This window comes from Penaeus monodon, chromosome 7 (genome assembly GCF_015228065.2).
Source record: "Penaeus monodon isolate SGIC_2016 chromosome 7, NSTDA_Pmon_1, whole genome shotgun sequence".
Lineage (NCBI taxonomy): Eukaryota > Metazoa > Arthropoda > Malacostraca > Decapoda > Penaeidae > Penaeus > Penaeus monodon.
Genome location: NC_051392.1, coordinates 6,932,566 through 6,950,126, shown reverse-complemented (window position 1 = coordinate 6,950,126; position 17,561 = coordinate 6,932,566).

Sequence of the window (17,561 nt, the reverse complement as noted above, 5' to 3'; positions counted from 1 at the left end):
ATAATGCTGGAGTTGCGATACTTCTTTGAGGCACCTTTGGAGACAGATTTTCAGTCTTACCTCTTCTGATAATTCAGTTTGTAGCTGCTGACATTTTTCTCTGATATTTCATTCTTGCTACTATTCCCTGTAACTCAAGTTTACACTGTTTGCATATAGCTCTCCATCCTTTCCCAAACTTTGAAGGAATTCTATTAAAATGTCCCCACACTGGATCACTCTTCCTACCAGATACTTGAAGCCTTGTGGTCAGTGACATCTCTCCACTCTTGCAGTTAGCTCAGGAATTATTGGCTGTAACACCCAAACTACTATACAGTGTCACAAGTCCGGCCATATCATAACGTGATATATACAGGAACAAGAGTTAGGAGAGAGATGATGCAATGGCCAATGGCTACTGCTTGACAGGTTCAAGCACTTTGTAACAAACTGAGAGATGATATAACATGAAGTAAAAACACTCCAAAATGTGTTTTAAACTAATGTATAGAATATATAATAGTTTTCCAAATATTTTTAGAGTGATGATTAAAAATAAAGGAAATCAGATTTAAATCAAAGGAATCTGATATAAATTAGAAATCTGATTTAAATTTCAAAACACACACACACACACACACACACACACACACACACACACACACACACACACACACACACACACACACACACACACACACACACACACACACACACACACACACGCACGCACACGCACACACACACATATAGATAGATAGATAAATAGATATAATATATATATATATATATATATATATATATATATATATATATATATATATATATATTGAAACGCTTGGATATAGAAGAAATGAAGAAGCTATCGTTGGTTTTCCCTTTTTATTTCAAAATGGTATAAAGTAAACCTATTGCAATCTTGACTTTTGCCCGTGCCTCTTGTGACACATTCCTCCTGCGCACACAGTTAACTCAAAGCCTACCTGCGCTGATGCAGGTCTGCACCTTTTTTTTCAAGTGCCCTGTCCCACAAGGACGTTGGCGATCATGAATTTACATGATTTTCTTGGCAATTTAGAGCGATGGTTTGCCATTGCCGTCCGCCGCACATTACATATCACTTAACAAAAGAACAGTTGCTCTTGAATTCACTAGTGATGACCAACTCTACCTTATGATAGTTTGCCTTCGAATATCACTGAAAACGTAAATAAGAATAATTCTATCTCGACGTTGTGCTCAAAGAAAATTATACATTGTTCTTTCGGAATAACTATACATTTCTGAGCATTTAATCATCAAAATTAATGTTATCGTACAGTGTAACCTACTACACTATATCTACACCAAATTTTCCCCACCAAAAGAACTTTTACAGTTACATTTTTACATCACAAATACAACCCCCTTTTTTCGTGGATTTACCCATATTTGCAAGCAAAAAGTTTCCCTTTTAAAATAAATTTTTTTGACAGCGTCTCCCCAACCCGGCTTACTTAAGAGCAGTGAAATGGTTTCTTCTCCACTATTTTCTGTCTATGCCAAACTAATAGGCACTAGCATCTTCCTTCCATTTAAATGTATATGTGTATAAATATATTATATATGTATATGTGACTATATATCTATATATCTATATCTATCTATTTTATCTATCTATATCTTTGTCTATATCTATACATATATATATATATATATAAACTATATATATATATATTTTATTTATAATTTTATAATTATATATATATTCCCTATAATCCATATATATCCAAAATAGATATAAAATTTTATAATATATATATATATAATATAATATAAAAGAATTTTTATATAAGTATAAAACAATATATATAATTAAAAAAAAATGGTGTGGTGTGTGTGTGTGTGTGGTGGTGTGTGTGTGGTGTGGTGTGTGTATGTGTGTGTGTTGGGGGTGTGTGCTGTGTGTGTGGTGGTGTGTGTGTGTGGGGGGGTGTGTGGGGTATAATTAATATTATAAAATTATATATATATATATATATATTTATGTTTTGTTTTATATCAATATATATATTTAAAAATAAATATTTTATAAAATTTAAAATATAAATGTATGAAGGGATAATAATAATATAATATATATATTTTATATATTATGATTAAAAATTTATATTTTTAATTTTTACTTATCTAAAACCTAATGTATATAAACATCTACACACACACACAAAAACACCACATATAAAATAATAAAAATATATATATATATATATATATATATATATATATAATATAAATTTTATATATATATAAAATATATATTTTAAGGGTGGGGATAATATATTATTATAAAATATATATAATAATAATATATGTAAGGGGAAAATAAATTTTATATATAAAATATATATATTTAAATATACAAATACATTATATTTTATATATATTATATAATATATAATATTTAAAATATATATATATATAATTTTTAAATATTTTATATATTAAAATAGGGAAACCCTCTTATGTTGAAAATTATAATAATAATATATATATAATATTTTTATATATATATATTATATATATATAATTTTATTAAAATATATATTTAAAAATTTATATATATAATATATAATAATTTTTTAAAAATTTTATATATATATAAAATATAAATATATCTAAAATTTTAAAAAAAAAAATTTTTTATTAATATTTTATATATATAATATATTTTATATATATTATATTAAAAATTTGTGTTGTGTGTGGGTGTGGTGTGTGTTTTGTGTGTGGGTGTGCGCGGTGTGTAAATTTGAATATATATACATAATTGGGATATTTTTAGTAATTGTGATATGTGGTATGAATAATTATTTTTTATGTTTAAATAAAATATCTATATAAGTATATATATAAAATATAATATAATAATTTATTTATTTTTTTTTTTTTTATTTAAATTTTTATTAATTATCTATCTATCAAACTATTATCTATTAAAAAATATATAATATATATAATTATATATAATATATATATATATATATTTTATTTTAAAATATAAAATATATATTAAAATATATTATATAATAAAATACATAAAGTAAGTATAATCAATATATATTAAAAAAAAATAATGTTTCGTTTGTGTGTGTTTATTATATATTTTTTAAAATAATAAATATATAATATAATATATTATAAAATATATTTCATATATACAATGGAAAAATAAAATATCAATATATATAAACCCCCCCCCAAAAAATGTGTGGTATATGTATATATATATATTTTATATTTTATATATTTATAATATATATATATTATATATATATATATATGTGTGTGTTGGTGTGTGGTGGGGTGGGTGTTTGGGTTTTGTGTGTGGTGTGGTGTTGTGGGGGGGGTGGTGTTGTAAATAAAGGGAATTTAAAAAGGGATGGGAAAGAGGGCTGAATAAATTCACAATACAAATCTCTTAAAAAAGGGACATGTATTTCTGACGAAGAAAAAAAAAAAATCGAAAAAAGGTCAAATACATCTTTTGTATTGTGAAATTATTTTTTTCCCTTTACCTTTTTTAATTTTAAAATAATATTATATATATTTTATATATATATTAATATATATAATAATATATAAAATAAATACAAATATATAATATTATAAAACTTAAATTATATAATTTTATATATATATATATATATAATATATACACCAGCAGTAAAAAAATTTTTTTTCCGTAAAATGTAATTTAATAAAAAAAATTTTTTTCAAAAAGGAAAAAATTTGATATTCCAAAAATTCAATATTCAGGTTTTTTTTTTGTGGGTGTTTTTTTATATATATATATATATATAATTTTAATATATATATATTTTATAATATAATATAAAATAATATATATTTAAAAAATATTATATATATATAAATACATATATATATAATATATATATATATATATATATAATAATATATATATATATATTATTATACATATAAAATATATATACATATATATAAAATTATATTTAATATATAATATATATAAATATATAAAATATATATTACTTTACTTTATTTAAAATAAGTTGTCTCAAACTGTTAAAAAAATAATAGTAATAAAAAAGATAATAAATAAATAAATATTCATGCTGTTGTCAGCCAGGTGCGGGCAGGTGATGGTCACCTTACGGTCAGTGTATTTGTTGGTATAATGTGAATCGTGTGGGCGGGTATGGGTCGAACTGTGTTAAGTGCGGTTTTAAACCCGTGCATGCATGGGGAAACACCCCTTCAAACGACAGGTCTCAAGTATGTTTACTTTGTGTGGTGACAAGAGCGATATCGCAACCAATAATCGTCACAGGTATGGCTGATAAGGGTATGAAGTCATTGGTACCGGGCAACTTGTGAGGAAGGGTTTTGATGACAAAAAAAACATTAATAAGCAGATTTTTTTAATCAAACAATTATCGAATGTAAATATTTTATGCCGGTTTCATTTTAACAGTATATTGTTCTTATTCCATACTATTACCATTATCTTTTTTTTTTTTATCAATGCTGTTATTGTTATCATTTTTATCTCCTTTGTCGGATTTCTTCGAGATGTGTAGTAATATGACCTTCGTGCTATGGAGAGATTTCTGTAGTAGCGATAGTGATTTCACATTTATTTCAAATCATCAATACCCTGTATCTTTTCGGGAATGGGCCGATCTTTTGCTAGGCAACCAGCCGTCGCAAACATTGTCATCGCGAGACAAGTGTGCGTTAAGCGCATACATTTGTCACCTTCGAGGTCTTCTATAGACCTTGGTCTATAGAAGATCCCACAAAAAAAAAAAAAAAAAAAAAAAAAAAACGGTTCCAACAGTCACGGTCGTCATGAGGGCAATGACCCAGACTGCTGTAACCCTGAAAGGGAGGAAGTTGGACAGAGCCAAACCAGCCTCACCCCCACCTCAGGACGAGACTCCCCTTACTACGCCAACCTTGGCCAAGCCCTCACAGGCAGAACCAAAACAGGTTGAATCTGTGCACCCTGAGCTTATCCAGGTAAAGCAAGCAAAGGAAAAACACGCACAAAGTCTGAAAAGGGGAAAGTCCAGCCAGGGGCGTCACTTCATGTTATGAGTTGGGGGGGTGACGGGTAAATTTGCCCTGAAAAAATAATTTTTGCCCTGCAAATCACGAAAAAGAAAATGCTCACTAGCTCTTTATAAGTAGCCCGGAATTGACCATCAACCAGTATCATATATCTCATTATTGGTAGAAAATTATAAATTACAAATACCAGAAAATTTGTCCTGCAGAACTAGATTTTGCCCTGCAAAAAGAGGCTTTTTTAAGAGTTGGGGGGTGAACCCCCCCCATACCCCCCCTTAAGTGACGCCCCTGGAGACCAGAGTGAACCCTCTATGGCTTCGGGAAAAGTTAAAAGGTGTTTCTTGACACTTGCTCGTGTTTGGCGGTTCACGAGTGTTCTCCACGGAGATAACGTCCCCCTCTCGAGGTCAAAGGTCACTCAGGTCGGCAAGTATGCAGAAAGGCAGCAACAAGCCACTCGATGGAGAAGGAAAAATCGGTAAGCTGGTTCTGGTTGGCCGACTCGATAGCTGTTTTATATTGATTTTATATCCCATATTTTATATATTTTAACTATTATCAAAATATAAAATATTTTATATTTTATGTTAAAAAATAATGTTTTTTTCATTTCATATTATTTTATATTTAATGTTATTTTATATTCCATGTTATTTTATATTTCGTGTTATTTTATGTTTCATGTTATTTTATATTTTATATTTTATATTATATGTTAAAATGTTATATGTTGTATTATGTTATGATTTATATTTTATATATTTTATACATTTAATATATATATATATATATATATATATATATATATATATATATATATATTTATTTTTTTTTTTTTTTTTTTTTTTTTTTTTTTTTTTTTTTTTTTCATATTATTTTATTTTTTTTTATATTTTTTTTATTTTATATTTTTTTTTTTTTTTTTTTATTTTTATTTTTATTTTTTCTATTTTTTATATTTTATTTTTTTATTTTCTATTCCTATTCTCTACCCCTATTTTTTATATCTTATATTTTTAATTTTTTTTAAGTTTTCCCCCGGAGTTTTTTCACTCGTTTAATTATTTTCCCTACATTTTTAAAACAATTTATTCACAGTATAAAGGATATCTTTTTTATATACTTTAAATTTTCTTATTTTTTTTATTTTTGTTTTTATTTTGTTTTTTTTTTTATATATGTTTTTTATGTTATATTATTTTGTATTTTATATTTTCTATTTTTTTTTTTTTATACATTTTTTTTTTAATATTTGTTTATATTTTTTTTTTATTTTTTTTAAAACTTTTTTTTTTATTTTTTTATATTTATATTATTTATATTTTATTTTATTTCAGTGTTATGTTTTTTCCTGGGGTTCTTTTATTTCTTTTTTATTTTTTCATAAAGAAAAATAAAAACCAAAAACGAATGGAAAAAAGTAACAAAAAAAAAAAGAAAAAAACGACATAAAACTATAAATAGATTTTAATTCCGCTTTTTTGATGAGAACTTTTAGGATCCGATTTTTAAAATAGTTTTTTTTTCCCCTTAATACCGACCCCTTTTTTTTTTTCGTTTAAAATGTGAAAAGCCCTCATTTGCATAATATACCCCCAGCGGCGCCATGGCTGAAAGGGGGTTTGGGTATAAAAAAAACCCCGTTTTTTTGCAAATAATTTTTAGCCCTTGGTGGCGGGCACCCGGAAACCCGTCTTCCTCGCGCGGCGCGGCCCCAGGATGAAAACCAAGTAAACCCCTCTACGGCTTGGGGAAAATTTAAACATGTGGTTTTTTTAAAACACTTTTTGGGTTTTTGGCGGTTCAGAGGGGTTATCCACGGAGATAACGTACCCCTCTCGAGGTAAAAGGGTCACTCAGGTCGGCAGTATGCAAAAAGGGCGAAACCCGGCCCACTCCTGGAGAAAAAAATCGGTGCGGGTTCTGGTTATGTATATATAATATTATATTATAAATTATATATTATAAAAATTTTATATATATAGTATTATATTATATTTTATATATATATTTTTTTTTTTTTTTTTTTTTTTTTTTTTTCTTTTATTTTTTTATATTTTTTTTTTCTCTCTTTTTTAAATATTTCATATATTCTTTATTTTTTATTTTTTTATTTTTGGGGTTTTATTTTTAAATACTTTTAAAATTTTTATTTTATATTTTTATATTATTTTATATTTTATATCATTTCAAAATTTTTATTATTTCATATTTTATTTCTTTTTCATTTTTTTTATTTTTTCATATTTTATTTTATTCATTTTTTATTATTTCATTTTTTATTATTTTATATTTTTATTATTTTAGGTTTTATTTTTTTATTTTTTTATATTCCGATTCTTTTTTCTATTTTTATATATTATATTTTTTCCCCCGAGATTTTTTTTTCCCACTCGATAATTGCTTTAAAATTTTTAAAAATTTTTTAAATTTACAGTAAAAAGGGGAATCTTTTTTCTATTATAATAAAATTATAAAAATTTATATATATTTTAAAAAAAATATATATTATTTTATATAAATCCCTATATATTTTTATATTTTATATATTATATATTATATATTATATATATATATATATATTTTATATATTTTATATTATTTTAGCTTTTTTATCTGCATTTTATATTTCTATAAAATTATCTATATATATTTTATTATTTTAATATATATATATATAAATGCATATATAGCTTTATCTGCATATATATATTATATATTTTATATATAAAATATATATATATATATATAATTTTTAATATTATATTATAATATATATTTTTATATATATTATATTCTTTTTTCTTAAACGGTTAGACTCATGTTGAGCGGCCGGGTCACGCTGATATTTTAATTGTGGGTTTTAAAATGTTATTTGCTCTTGGGTGAGTAGGGGTAGGGTCCCCAGTTTTTTTCCCCACGGAGAGGGGCCGGGGGTGGTACCTTTTGGAAAATCATTCTCTCTTTTTTTGGGGGTTTTGGGACCAGCACTGACTTGGCTGGCTTGGCCCCCAGTGGCTAGGTGGCAGTCGGGTAAAATTTTTCCTTCCCCCAAGGGAACAACGCGCCGGCCGGTAAACTCGAACCTCAATTCCAGATTGCCCCGTGACAGTCTTAAACCCGACGCTCTAACCTTCGGCCCCGGGGCCCTTTATAAAATATATATAAATTATAAAATATATATATATTTTAATATATATATTTATAATATGTATTTTTTATATATATATATTTTATATATAAAATAAAATTATATATTATATTATTTTATACCCATATAATATTATTTTATATATTCTTATTTTAAATATATATTATATATTATTATATATTGCATTTATATATATATTATTCAAATTTTTATTATATATTATTTTATTTTATATTCTTTATAAAATATAATAAATTCCTTTGGGCCAAAAACGCCACAGTGCTCTAAATAACATCGGGAAAACCGAATCATTCCCTTTAAAACTGAAAGCTGAGGTTTTTAACTCATTATTTTTCCCACTTGCGTCAAGGGTTTTTTTGAGTTTGGGGTGCTGAAAAAGATAGCCCCAAAAAGGTAAATATTTTTGAAATGGGGTGTTACAGACAGTCTATGAAATAACTGGGTCAAAAAGAAACGAGTGATAAATTTCTGAGACCCCGATTTTAAAATGGTTTTCCCTCTGAATACAACGACACTTTTTTTTCCTCTAAAAGGGAAAAAAACCCCTTCTTTTTCATATTTTTTTAAGGGGCGCGTGCCTAAAACGGATTGGGTATAAAAAAGGGCCGATTTTTTAAATTTTATTTAGATCTTGGGGGCAGCATGGTATGTTTTGGGCCTCGCACGGCGAAAGACCCAGGATTAAACCCAGCAAGGGCGTCACTTCATGTTATGAGTTGGGGGTGAGGGAAAAATTTCCCCCTGAAAAAAAAATTTTGCCCTAAAAATCACGAAAAAAAAAATGCTCACTAGCTCTTTAAAAGTCCGGGGGAAGGACCTAAACCCAGTATTATATATCGTTTTTATTGGTAAAAAATTTTTTAAAAATCATAATACCAAAAAATTTTTCCCTGCAGACTAGTTTTTCCCCGGGCAAAAAGATTTTTTTTTTTTAAGATTTTGGGGGGGTGACCCCCCCCCACCACCAACCCTCCCTTTAAGTACCCCCTGACCCAGCCAAAAAAAGGGCCCATCTACCAAAGAAAGCCCAAAATCGACGAAGACACCTAAATCAGCGGGATTCAAAAAGGGATTTTGCCCAACCCCCGATTTTTTCAGAAAACCCCCAATGTTTTGGGAAACTGCCTCTAAATTTTTGAATGTAAAGATTTTTTCTATGTAACTAACACAAAGAAATTTCATGACACAACAATCTAACCAATGACAGGGGAAACTTTTAATGGCTCCAATACAAAAAATGCCCACACTCAACGAAATTTGCACGAACAAGGAACTTGAACTATCATGCCCCCAGGAACTTTTAACAGGGGGGAGTATTCGCTTCTCTGGTTTTTAAAAGTTTTCCCGGGTTGCCAAACACAACTGGCCCCCGGGGCTTGATCCCCTGGCCACGGGCCAAAAAATCCCCTTCCCCCAAATATTTTCGATGCACCGCACTGTGGGGGACGATGTTTGAACCTCATGTTTGTTGGATTTACCTTGGGGTTCCCCCTTTTAAAGCTGTACGTGGGGACAGTACCCGGGGTAGGACTTAGACATCACCCAGGTCTGGGGCTCCCTGCAGCAGTGATCACAGGGGGTTACTTCAATGGCCACCACCCCATCGGGCGAAGGGGACAGAGACAGGACGGGGACAAGCCAATCAGAAGAAGGAAATAGATGAACAGGCTCCTCCCCTTTCTCCCTGCGGTGAATCGGCCCCTTAATTGGACGTTTCAGAGAGGGGGGAAATGATGGGTTCCGGCAGGGTGGCGGCGGGGCCCCAGCGGGTGGGCCGAGCAACGCCAAGTGAGTCACCATGATCCCTCGATCGTGGGGCCCTTTTGCTTTGGGCATTTAAAAAGAGATGCACCGCCCCCGGTCCCATGAAATTTCCTCGGTTTGGCTTTTCCCCGCGTTACCGGACGGTGACGGGGCCCCCCATTGTTTTGATGCCACATGCTATGTGCTTGCATGTACTTCGCCCTACTAGCCACTTTTTCCCTATGCAAATTTTTTCGGCTTGGGAAATTTCTGTGCACACCTTTGGGGGAACTGGACCCCACCTTCGGCGCGTGCTGGGACGGGGGGAAACCCTTTTTTACCCCCGCGGGGGAGGGTGTGTCGGGGGGCCTTTTAAAAGGCCCCTTTAAAGGGTGTGCATAAGTTCCCATTCTTTTGTTAGGGATTGGTCTGGAAAGCCCAATCTAAATAAATGCCACTTTTTTTCTTTCGAATGGGGCGATGGGCCCGGTAGACCCCCCTTTGGGCCCAGGCCTTCACCCAGGTTCCTGTCAAATAGCGCTGCTAGACAAAACATCAAGCCCCCGTGATAGGAAGTCCCCCGGGAAAAAATTTATTTCTTTTTTCCCTAACTTTTATAAATAGCCCTGGGGGTTGACTTTTTCAGAGGGATAAAGGAATTTACGGGAAACCGGGTACAGGTCCCCTCTACCCCTCACTGGGGTGAAACTTTGGGTTTTTCAGAGAGAAATGGGTTCACTTTTAAACTCACCCTTTCCAAAAAAGAACGGCCTGGAAAAAATCAGCTCCTCCCTCACTGTGATGGAAACATCTGTGGTTGGCTTTTTTCCAGGGGGACGAAGGGCTTACGGGAAAACGGTACAAACCCCCCTTCTCTCACTGAGGTAAAACACCCTTTTGGGATGTTTCAGAGAGAAGAAGGGATCCACCTAAAAAAACCGTCCTCCCAGAGGAACCTCCTGGAAAAATTTTAAAATTTCTCTCCCTAACTGTGGTAAAACCCAGACTGGGGCCGGGCCGGGTTTCCAGGGGGATAAAGGAACGGACAGGAACGGTCAGGCCCCCCCTCTTTTCTAAAAGAGGTGAAAAACCCTTTTGGGGCGTTTCAGATAAAAGGGTTTTCCACTTTAAAAAAGGGGTTACGGGCCCCCCTCCGAGGATCGGAGGGGAAACTGCCTGGAAAAAGTAAAAGACCCCCCTTCCCCCCACTGAGGGAGGAGCAAAGTTTTCCCCTAATGATGTCCTGTAGTTGGAAGGGCACCCCCTCGGGGTACCCCCAGGGGTTGACCCCTTTACCCACGGGGTTTTCCCCGTGCGGGGGAAACCCTTGGGGAGCAAGCCCCAAAGCTGAAAGGGGGACCAAAAGGGCGGGGCCCGGGAAAGTCCGCTCTGATGGCGATTCGGGCCCCCCCAAGGCTTTTCCCCCGCAATTCAAGGTCCCCTTTAAAAACCCGAAGGGCTTCGACAATGCCTACCAAAGGGTAAGGGCTTTGGGGAGCCAGCGCAAAATCCGGCTTTCGATCCGGGTTTGCGGGGTACATGATGATCATCGTCCCCAAAGAAAAGCCCCCTTTTTTTCCCTTTGCAGGAGCCCAAAGGATTTTAAAAGATGGGAGGAAATGAGCCTTTTCGCCCTAAACCCCCGAGGAAAAGAGAGAAAGATGGTCTATTTGGTTTTCCCCCGCCCTCATACATGGGGAGGGATAACATCACCCCACTGTCTTTGGGGGGCTTCCCAAATTGTCGAAGGGAAAGAGCCCCAACCAGCAAGTCCGGGGGACCTAAAAGGAAACCCCCAACTCCCCCACCCCTTATTTGGGAAAACTGGGGTACCTAAAACCACGCACTTTATGTGCCTGAACCACTTCGGTGTTTAAAATGCCAAAAGTTTTGGACCCCACCAGGCTAACTTACAGCCAACCCAAAAATGGGGTTTCCCTGTAAAAGGGCACAAAAAATACTGGGGTGTGCATCAAGGCACAAAAAAAGAAAAGAAGGACCAACGGGAAAAAGGGCCTAACTGGGGGCCAAGAGGAAATCACCCCCGGGAGCCTGGCTTGCTCTGTCAGGAAAGAGGGGGCCCCTCAAACGGCAAGAGGGGGCTAAGAAGCGCCCCAGCCTTTTTTTTCCCTTTGCCCCCCCAGGCACCAGGGCGGGGGTAAGGAAAAAAAGCGAAAAGGTTTTCCCCAAACCTCCTAAGAGGGGGAACTGCCCCCACCCAAAAACCGGAGATCTCCGACAATCAGGAGTTTTCCCCCCAAATTTAAAGGGAAATTTTCAGAGGAACCACAGGAAAAAGGTTCCACAGCACCACACGGTCCCCCCCAGACCCGAAGACATGTTCTTTTGACGGGGGGACTGTCGATTCCCCGATCACTGCTGTGGTCACAGCAGTGGCAGTATCCTTGTCCAGGACCAGGAAGAAGGCCCGGGTAAGGCAGTCAAAGTTGCCTGACGAAAACTGAAAAAAGACCGTGGAAAAACATAAAAGGGGAAAGGGAAAATGGAGAAGGCCAAAACAGCCCAAACCCCCGCCCCCAGCCGCAGGCTCCCCCCCCCCCTCCCAAGCCAGGGTTTTGCCCTCACAAAAGGGAGAGCCTACCAGGCTATGCCCTCACAGGCAGAGCCTAACCAGGCCCGATTCAGTGCCACAAGCCGAATCAGAAGAAGCTGGGGCCTGCCCAGGCAAGGCCACCCCAAAGCACCGAAACAGCCTTTCCCGAGAAAAAGCCAAAAAACAAAAGCAACTCCAAAGGGTCTCCACCCCCAGTGGGTCCCGGGATTTCCTGACAGCCGAAAAAGAGTCCCCAAGCAGTGAGGTCTCACAAAGGAGTTGTCAGACTTTCCCCTCCGCAAAACCCCAAAGTGACGATGTCCCCCGATTTAAATATCAAATAACATCATTACACCAAATTTAAATATTTTGCAGGGGGAACACTGTGGCTTCTCCCAAGGATTTCCCTCCTCCACGCAATAGTGCCCATCAAAGGGCATTGACATCGTCATTTCTCCAAGGGCCCTTATCAGCGGGAAACGGGTTCGCTTCTCAGGGTAACACGGCTAAACCCCTGCCACCCTTCCGATGGTAAAAAGGGCCCGATGAAACCCCGGTTTAAGGGGGAACAATTCCCCCTCCGCAAAAGCCGATTCCAAACCCCACCCGGGGGGAGGGTTAAACTCCCTTGGGCCTCCCAATTCAACTGGCCGGGGGACCCCCGGGAAATTTTTACAACGTGTAAAAGCAGGCCACCTGTATAGCTTAGACATCCCCCGGTATGGGGCTTCCCCAGCACACGACCCCAGTGTCTAGGGGGGGACTTCAATGCACACCACCCCATCCTGGGTCCCTGGGGGGCACCGGAAACGGCTGGCCCCTCAATAGCCAACGTGCTCGAACATTTCCCCGAGATCGCTCTCCTCCCCCAGCCGGAGCCAAAGCATGGAGAGGGGGGTCCTAGACCTCACCCGGCCCTTGCGACCTGGGGGAAGGAAATTTGGGTGGCGTGTCGATGAACCCTCCCCCGTACTATTATGGCATATAACAACCCCCCTGGTAGTGGCCCAGCCGAAAACCACGACCGAATCCCAAAATGGAAACCCCCAGGGCCAAATGGCAGGCGTTCCAAAAGCGCCCTTGGGGCCCCCTGTCTAAGAAGCAAGAACCCACACGGGGCCCAAAAGGGGGAAGTGCTACAACCAGACTTGTAAATCCATTGATGAGGCAGCTCACTGACCATACCCAAAACCCCGGGCCCGGGTCCAGGAGTCCAAACGGCCCGGGACTTCAAAACAGATTTGGGGGTCAAACCCCAGGGTAAACAGTTTCTGAAAAAATTTTCCCAAGGCAAAGAACCCCCCCACAAACCCAGCCCTCCTAAGGGAAAGGGTGTGAGGGATTTCCAAAGGGAAATGCCAGCGAGTGAGGGAGGAAAAATGGCTGGAAAAGGGGTGAGTCTTTTCCCACCCTAAACCAAACCCCCCTTTAGGCTATGGCAACGGGTCAAACGAGCCAAACCCGCCGCTCAGCCCCGAGGGTGGGACGCACCACGACCCCCCGGCAAGGGGAAAAAACCTTTGGGGCAAAGTTCTCTGCAGAACGGCCCGCGAACCCGTCCCGGGCCCCCGAACTGAGGGCAAGACAAGAACCCCCTACCCAGAAAAGACTTGCTCACATCGGGGAAAGGGGGGCCCCAACCCCAAAAAACTCAGACGTTATCTTTTTTTTGAGGGAACTAAGAGATGCACACAAAACCTTTTCAACTCCCCCGGGGGATGGGCGGGATCTCGTACCCCATCACTCCCCGCCTGGGACTGGGATGGCCCTTTTTTTTCCTGCAAATCTCAACAGGTTTCCCGGGAAACTTCCACTCTACCCCCCGACTGGAAAAGGGCTTTCCATAAATTTTCCCCTCCCTAACCCAAAAAGGGGCCCCGGGAAATACCGCCCCATCTCTCTCCCCAAACTGTCTGGCCAAGACTGCCGAGAGGATGGGACGAACCCCGGGTCCAATTGGGAAAAAGGGGGCCCCAACCCAACACCTCCACGGGTTTTACCAGGGCATGAGCACAGCGCACAGCAAAGGCCCCCGCTCTTGAGGGAAAAATAAAAACGGGCGCCCTCTGTGGCCCGTAAATTTCCCTTTACCTGGAAAGGCCCTTTTGAATTTTCAAGTCCTCTTGCCATTCAGGGGAGCCCGTCCAAAAAGGGGAAACAGAGGGAAGCTCTTGGCTTGGGTAAGGGGGACTACTTTACCAATAGAACAGCCCGGTAAAAATTTCCCAAATTTCCCCATCACAACACATGCCATAAAAAAATGGAACCCACGGGTGGGGGGTTTTCCCGTCCCCCTTTTTAAAAACACCAAAGTCCTTATCCTTTAAAATAAAACCCCCCAGTGGGGTGCAAAATCATCTCCCATGCAGACGATCTTGGGTAAACATCTTTCCCCTGGAAACACTTGCCCCAAACAAAGCCCAGCGTTTTCTGGACTTGGTTTTCCGAAAGGGTGTTTGGGGCAGGACTAAAAATCTCTGCAGCCAAAACCAGGCCATGGCTTTTTGAGAAGAAGTTCCAAAGGGACAAATCGAAAAACCAGGGATGGACTTGGGTGGGTTCAGGGAAAACCTTAAACCCTTTGGGTATATAGGCCGGACCCCCCTCCTTCCGCCCGGGGGGTCCAGGGACCTGCTTTTACCGAAAAAAGGCCCAAAATGTCCCGTCCCTGAGGTTTAAAGAGTGGAAAACGCATAGGGCCCCAAAACAGAGTAATAAGATCATTTTTACTACAAAGCTTTTTGGCCCCATTGTAGACTATGGGCCCCCCTCGCTCTGATTGGCATCAAAGAAAATAAAAAAGACCGATTGGAGACATTTCCAAAAAGAAACCCCCAGGGGCATTTTGGGGGCCCCAAGGTTTGGGGAAAGGGCCTCAACCCCCCTAGTGGGGACAAACCCTTCCCCCCCTTTGGCCCCACGAAAATTTTAAACGGGAGCACAAATTTTTATCAAAGGGCTCCAGGCTCCCGGAACTCCCAAACCTAAAACAAAATAGTCCCGGAAAGCCTAGAAAAAAGATAAAGAGCTGTTTTCAAACAACTCCTGGCTGTTTTCAACAGTCAGGGTGCTTTAAAACGCCCCTCAGCTCAAAAAACCACTACTGGCCAGGGCATGGACTCCCCCCCAAACCCCGACTTTTTCCGAAGCCCGCCGTGGGCCAACCTCGATAGGTTTTTTCGGTCATGAGACTGGCAAGCAAAAAAAATGATATTGTAAAGCCCCAGCCCAAAGGCAGAAACCCGAGGGTCATTGCAAACCCTCCCCCCCTCCCGGGGAGCCTAAAATATTAAAAACAACCGGGTCGGTCATCCCCTGACCCACACTGCAGGCCCCGGGTTTGCAGCAAGGGATCCACAATTCCTGAGGGGAACAGACAACGCCCCCTCCTACAGGGAAGGTTTGTTGCATTTATGGGAGCCTGAGACCGCGTCCCCGGGGAAAAGGACATGTTTGGGCCCTACCACAGACTCCAAAAGGGGCCCTCGCTGTCTTCAGCAGCGCTCAAACCCCCCTGACAACATCTTTCCTCCTGAAACCCTCGGGAAAAATAAAACAAGGTGCTTGCTCAGGGTTTGAAAATTATCAAAACTTTGGGGTTCCCCGCCCAAAATGGGTCAGGGCAATGAGCTTGCTGCAGATTAGCCGAAACGGCCGGGGGATGCCCCCAAAACCCCTGAAAATACATCAGAGCCCCAAAATTTCTTAGGGGGAAGTTACGGTGGCGGCCACTCCCCTTTCCCCCTCAGCTTTTACAAGAGGAAACGAGACATTCCCCCCCCGGCCCGCTGGGGACTCGATGCCCCAAGGGTATGAAAACCCCTGGCACTCTCTGAAAAAAACCCCCAGAGGTACCCCAAGTCATTCGGGACAGATGCGGGCCCAGGTTTTCCCCCTGTGGGATGGCAGGGTCTACAAACCCATAGAACGGAAGAGAGTTTGGGTTCTTGGGGGCGAGCCCCAAAGCACACTGAAAACACTACTTGGAGAATTGCCCTGCACACGCCCTTCCTTTAAAACAAAAAACCCCCCAAAAAACAGCCGTCGTGCTGGTAAAAAATTATGCGAGATGCTTTTCACCACGGCTACGGACGCCTGCTGGCAAAACCCACCCGCCCCGGGAACACCCAGTGTCCAAAACCAACAAATGAGAAAAGCCATAAAAAGCTGAAAAACAGGGCCCGGCCCTAAGTGGAAAAGGCCCGGGGGAAGCCCGAACTTCGCAAAAATTTAGCAAGCCAAACAAGCCCCCTCAAAAGGGGGCCTTATGCGGCAGGCCCCATCTATACCAGTGGGGCTTGAGCATTTTCCCCCCGGAAACGCTCTTCTCTATACCCCCAAAAGCCTTCTGTCAAAGGGGGGGTCCTAGACCTCACCTTACCACTGCGTGGGGTCCCAAAGAACCCGCCAGAAAGTGAAACCCTTTTTTGGGACCCCTTAGATGCTGGCCCAAACCCAAAGGGCCCCAGCACAAACCCCAGATGAAAAAAAGACAACCTTTTTTAGAAAGCCTTAAGTCCCAGTCTTATATGCAATGACCCAAAAAGTGAAAATGTTTTGAAACCCCGGGCTTACCAGTGCCCTACATAAAAAAACCTTAAAAGACCAAAACCTAAAACTCGGCCAGGGGTGAATTGGGGCAAACCCCAAAAACGCCTACACCCCGGGAAAACTTGCTCATATCAGAAAAGGGCAGCCGAACCCCAATAATTCCTCTAAGAAAAACAGGGAAAAATAAAGGGAAATAAGAAAAACAGAAAGACATACTCAACCCTGTCTCTGATGAGGGTCTCCTACCCCATCATCTCCCAACCCAGGACTGGCAGATGACTTGCAAAACCCCACAATTTCATCAAACAAGTCCCAAAACCAAAAACCCGGAAGGGCCCCCCCGAAACTCTCTCCTCTGTGTCTGGGGAAACGGGCCAGAGGACGGGAATAAAACCCGGGTCCAATGGAAAATGGCACCCACTGAACACCTGCAAGGGGTCAAAAGGGGAAAGGGGACAGTACAAA